Source organism: Parasteatoda tepidariorum, chromosome 3, assembly GCF_982258835.1.
Source record: "Parasteatoda tepidariorum strain Cologne lab strain chromosome 3, Ptep-v5.0, whole genome shotgun sequence".
In the NCBI taxonomy this organism is placed as follows: domain Eukaryota; kingdom Metazoa; phylum Arthropoda; class Arachnida; order Araneae; family Theridiidae; genus Parasteatoda; species Parasteatoda tepidariorum.
The window spans coordinates 11,721,486-11,727,485 of record NC_141757.1 but is presented as its reverse complement, the minus strand read 5'-3'; the positions used below and the strand labels follow the sequence as shown (position 1 = coordinate 11,727,485).

General features: G+C 26.5%; 1 protein-coding gene across 7 annotated transcripts in view; it reads left to right on the top strand.

Moving 5' to 3' along the window:
- The first annotated feature begins 1,310 nt into the window (after positions 1-1,310).
- The window catches only part of LOC107446001 (cell adhesion molecule Dscam1), a 139,629-nt gene continuing 134,939 nt past the window's right edge, over positions 1,311-6,000 (top strand). For all 7 annotated transcript variants that reach the window (XM_087158799.1, XM_087158791.1, XM_087158794.1 and 4 more), the window contains exon 1: positions 1,311-1,768. The gene's annotated coding sequence lies outside the window, so the exon portion shown is untranslated. The remainder of the gene's footprint in view (positions 1,769-6,000) is intronic.

Sequence of the window (6,000 nt, the reverse complement as noted above, 5' to 3'; positions counted from 1 at the left end):
AAGCCATTCTGGATTAAAATTAAACGCATTAATTCATTATGAATTTCGAAAATGTAATTCAGAGAAAGCTGAAACGATATTAGTCTAATAATAACAAATGAAAAGAATTGAATGTCTTTATAATAACTCAGCTCATATTTAATAAAGGACCTCAAAACTTTCTTCCTAAAAATTTTTCATTCACCATTTTTCGAAATACAAGTATTTTTAAGCCTTCAAATGTCCAACAAAAGATCATTTTAATAATCATTTATAAATAATTCATACTTTTTCTTAAAAACAATATAATGAGTATATTTTGGGGTCATGGATGTAAGAGTAACAATATTTTCTTGTCTAGAAAAATCTAAATGAAAACTTTCGCATTTTCAAAAAATTAAGAGAAAAAACAAAGAAAGGAAATAAAAACATGTTTCTTAACTATGCATCTGAAGTTATTTGCAACTTGATTTAAATTTTAAAAATTATTTTGTTGAAAAAGTTTCCGTCCTTTCATATTTCTTTACAGAAAATTGTATAGTAGATGAAAAATTACGCATGTAAATTACAAAATCTTTTATTTATATTATTTTCGATATAGTTATTATAATAATCTTAATTATTTTTTACGTGCCAATCTAATTTATAATTCACCTATTTATTTATTTATTTCTTAAGAAAAAAATATAAAATGGTGGTTTAACTTTACTATGACGCATTTTTTCCCCACTGATATTTTATCTCTTTTTTTCTTTCTAATTTGAAAATATTATAAATTAGTGAAAATAAAATTTAATAAAAGCCAGGTGATAATTATACTAAGCATACGTGAGCAAAAATACTCTAAAATTTGGCTCAATAAAATGTTCACGTTTTATTTCCCTATAAGTTGTGCAAGAAACTAACTTATTTTATCTAATTATCATATGAAACAATAATTTATTTTGTTGAAGTAATACTTGAAAAAATAAATGTGTGAGGGAAAAAATTATGTCTTTGACATATGTTCATAAAAATATTTGGATAAATATCCAAAAATTATCTTTGAAAACAGAATTTTAATTTAATCCCTGCATAAAACGCATCCTTTTCGAATGGATAGTTGGGAGGGAAAAGAAAGACCGCATTCCGTTAGGTAAATCCCTTTGAAATCGCGAGCTTACAGATTTTCCCTAGGTGCATGAATTTGACGTCAAAGTGATATTTTTTTCTATCCCTAGCTCGTTTGTCGGTTGCGAGTTTAGAGATGGTTGCGAGGATAGATGCATATAAAAGATGTAAGCTGTAAGCTTGCCTTAAGTCAATAGAGTAAAGATGTTAAAATATTCTTCATATCAATGAAACGTTTTCAAAAAGTGTTACAGTGGAAAGTCTGCTTCTTATAATTTGCCTGAAGATCTTTAGAAAATCAAAATTTAAAACTTTTTTGCTTTTGCTACATCAAGGTTAATTGTCAGTGATGATAATTGGAATATTTGTTGCTTGTCGTCCAGGCTATAGATGTTAGTTTAGGGGAAATGTTCACATAAAATATTGTGCTCCTCAATTAGTTCGCTCTTTGTGGAAGCAGGAGGCCGAAATTTTAAAAAAATGTGTTTTCTTTTTATATTTTCAAATGTAACTTCGTATTTGATTAACTCTTGAAATTTTTAAGATGAATGATGAGTTTATGTTCCTATATATTGAGATAATAATTTATTTAATGCTGTGGAGAAATATACTTATTAAAAACTGTCATATGATTGTATTATGAAAATTTTTCTTTTTAACAAAAGTTCTCGTATTTGGGGTAAGTTTCTTTCTAACGCTAATTTAAATTGTAGTTGTATTTTTTAAAATTTTATCTTTATATTTATCTGTTAATTATTTCTTACAATATATTTATTTTTTAAAAGAAATAATAAAATGAAAAATTTATACTTTTGATTTATAATAGCGCTGGCAAATTTTTTTTAATATAATGCTTATTTTCAAATTATTAATATAAATTGGAAAGATGTTGCTATGTACGGAAAAATAAAGGCTGAAATTTGAGAAATAAAGACAATGAAAAAAATACCGAAAAGGGACCAACTAAAGTGGAAAATCATGGAAACATCAGCATACTTTTTTGAAAACATTTATTGCAAGTTGAAAATCTTTTTGGTGATTACTGAGGTACAGAAAGTATTTAAAACCCAAATTCATTTATTTTAAAATGTGAAATCTCCTCATTTACATTTTCTTTGAAAAAAAAAATTCTTTCACTATGTTTTTAATAAGAAAAGTTTGCACATAATTAAAAAAATTTCGATAATAATTAATTCCTTAGCAAAGTAAAAATCCCTGTGGCAGAATTTTCTTGGGATTTTTGCGACAAACCTCTCTAGCACTAATATCTTTCTGCAAGATGCTTTTAATAATAACAAGTATGCATGTTACTAATTGAATTTGAAGTAACAGAAACGTTGCGTTCACAATAAAAAAAATTTTTTTGAATAAAATAAGTCGTATTTAATTTTTAAATGAATATGTAATGTTTTTTTTTATACATATTATTCTAATACAATGGCGAGATTCTCCCATTTTGTACGAAGAAAACACACTAATTATTTCCTTTTTCGCATTTCATAAAACATCTCATCAAAAAAAATTAAAAATCTTGTAATCCGTAGCAGTGACTGCTGAAAACAAGATCGACGGCGAAATCACGCTGATTGGTCTCTTAAAAGCAAGGGAGGGGGGTGTTACTAAATGCTTGTTTCGTTTCGAGATTCGGTTGTTGTAATAAATATTATCGTATTTAAAAAGACTGTGTGAAATACATGACCCCAAAAAAGAAAAACGATAGAATCATTGTTTTAAATATTCATAAGCACGATTCGAATTCCCCATATTGTCAGAAATATATCGGGATACTTAAAAATCACGGGAAAATCAATATCAATAAACTGCCGAAAATACAATCTAAACACTACATAGATTTGTGGTAGTATCGGCATTAAGTGAGAGTGTCAAAAAGAGATTATTTAATAGCGCAATTTAAATTTTACGTGTAGAAATAATATTGACTAAAAAATAACAGGAATTTTAAAAATCCCATGGAATTCAGTAGCATAGCACATGTAATAAAAAGCTGAAAAACTGTGAAATCGTCGCAGTAAAAGTAAATAATTGATTTCTGTTTCAAGTATAATTAAATTGTATAAAAAACATTGGGAATCGGGATTTGTTTCATTTAAAAATATGAAAATAGAGCGTGGATTAACAAGAATATTGGCGCAGAATAAGTGTGTCAAAAGAATGATTTCTGGAGGGAATAAAATCGTTCAACATTTCTGCAGAAAGGAAATTTCTTTCTTTATTATTCTATATTTTTCATTCTTAAATTAGAATAGAGAAATCAGGAACATTTCTTTCCTCTCTGATGTGCTAAAAAGGCCTCTTTTAAATATAATTTTAGAGAAAAAAAAATTTCTGCAAAAAAGAAAACCAAAATTCCTTACTTCCTAACAGAAAATTCTTTCTGCAAGAACTCAGCAACATTCTGCGACAATGTCGCTGTGTCGCCGCGATCCTGCCACAGGGGAAAAATATTCATTTTTTTTACGCAGCTCTTAAATAAACTGGCATACCTGCTGAAAATAATTAAAATAAAAATGAATTGAAATAGAAATAATTTATAATATTATATTTAAGGTCTCACTCATAACTTTGAGAAATATAAACACATTAGTAAACAAATAGACACATAAAAGTTACGTGTGTTATAATTAGTTCCTTAGCAAAGTAAAAATATTCATTTTTTTTACGCAGCTCTTAAATAAACTGGCATACCTGCTGAAAATAATTAAAATCAAAATGAATTGAAATAGAAATAATTTATAATATTAAATTTAAGGTCTCACTCATAACTTTGAGAAATATAAACACATTAGTAAACAAATAGACACATAAAAGTTATGTGTGTTATAATTAATATAACGGAAAATATTTGTTTTGCTTTTTAAGCAGTAAGTTTATATGGTATGCATAAGGCATATGTAAAAATAAGTCAACTTTTCCATCATTCTTACACCTTATTTCACCAAATACTGAATTTTTAATTTAACAGAAGATTTAACACTAATCAGGAAGTCAAGTAGTTTAATTCGTTAAGAAGTCAACTGGTCTAATTGATTTTGGTTAATGAAGACAGCTCTGAAATATTCCCAAGTAGTTTGAAATAAATGCTTATTTATTATTTATAAATAACAACTTTAATTTCTCCTTTTTGCATGTTATCAATGAAATTCGATGTTTTATACACTTTTAAATGGGATGCTGATAAAATCCTAGTAAAATAAAAACCTTCTATGATAAAAATGTTTTAAAAGGACTTTTTTAGAAGGTTTGAAGCTTTGTGAATAGCAGGTCTATTCTCTGTAAAACTGAACATTTTGTTATGCAGACATTCAATTTTTTGAGCAAGAAACTATCTGATCATTTTTAGAATTTTTTTGGCTAGTTTTGTTTCTGAATAAAAATTTTCTTCTCTATGGATAATTTTTACAATACTAAAATTTTCTCATACAAATTTCTGTTAAATTAAATGGAAAAAATATTGAATAAAAGAGTGTCATTTTTGTTCAGTAAAATAATATTCATTAATTTAAAGGGGGAAAAAATGCTTTGTATCTAATAATTTTTTCCCCCATCAATGTACTGATTCCACTTGACTCTGTGAACTGTGGCTCCTTAGGACCAAAAACTTCTGGTTTTCTGGGTCCATTTTAAAATGTTTTTTTTTTTTCTTTCTGAAAGTGGTTTTTTAAAAATAGTGCAAACTTCTGCTTGCAGTACTATTATTTTACTATGCAGTAAAATAATAGTAATAGTGAAGTAAATAGTGCAGTAAAATAAAATAATAGTAAAATCTGTGGCAATATGAGAATACTGAAAAAAAAAAGAAAAAAAGATCAAAATCTAAGTCAGATTTATAACAAAATCATGTTGAGTGGAGACATCAAAAAGTGATTACTCAATTGCTCGACTCCAGTCTCACACATTGTTATAAATATATCGTCTTAAAATTATGGGGATTTTAAAAACTTTAAAGATATCTGTAGCATCAACCGCCAAAAAATTGATTGACAACAACTGAGCTGTCATATCAAAAATTGTTGACTCGAATGTGCTACTTGAATTTTGCATATCTTAATATTAACTTAGGAAAAATAAAAGGATTTAATATAAATAATGCATAAAGAACCATAATTAAAAAAAGAAAAGCTTTTAAAAATCAATCGCAATAACAGTTGAGAAAAAAATCAAATCCCCACCTGGATATTTTATGAGATCAGTGCAAATCTAGTTATTGCTTCAAAAAGTGATCACTTAAATGTGCAATTGTAATTTCCTGTGTCATAATAACATTATATAAAATATATTGACATTTTGAAAATCATATGCAATATAAAGTCATATTAAAAAGTCAATGGTCAAATGTGTAATTCAAATTTTGAGAGTAACATTAATGTATATATAAAAAATATCGGGATTTAAAGAAAAACATGAGAATATCGATTGCAATATCTGCCCAGAAGAGGTTATTCAAACCAGTACTAATTTCCATGTCATAATATTATACTAAAATTATCAGATTTCATTTACTGCAAATTCAATTGTAATTATGTAATTTATTAAAAAAAAATTTTTTTTTACAATAATTTTTTTTTAGCTATTTTTGCTTTAATTGGATTAAAAATTACCCAGGAGTTGTCTGAATTCCCCCTAATTTTCGTTTGCGCAATGGGAAATATTCTGCACTCTCGGGCGATTGTAGTTGGCGAAAGTAGCTACTGATGTTAAAATATCCATAATTGATTCATAATCAAAATAAATTTTGACTCGATAATTTAGCATCATTTATGTAATCACTAGATTTTATTCACTTAGCAATATTTAAATGGATTCACATATAATGATTTTAAATCTTTTTTTCAGTATTTTTAAAAGGTAATATATCAGTTCAAATATAATTTATTTTGAAATGGTTATGAC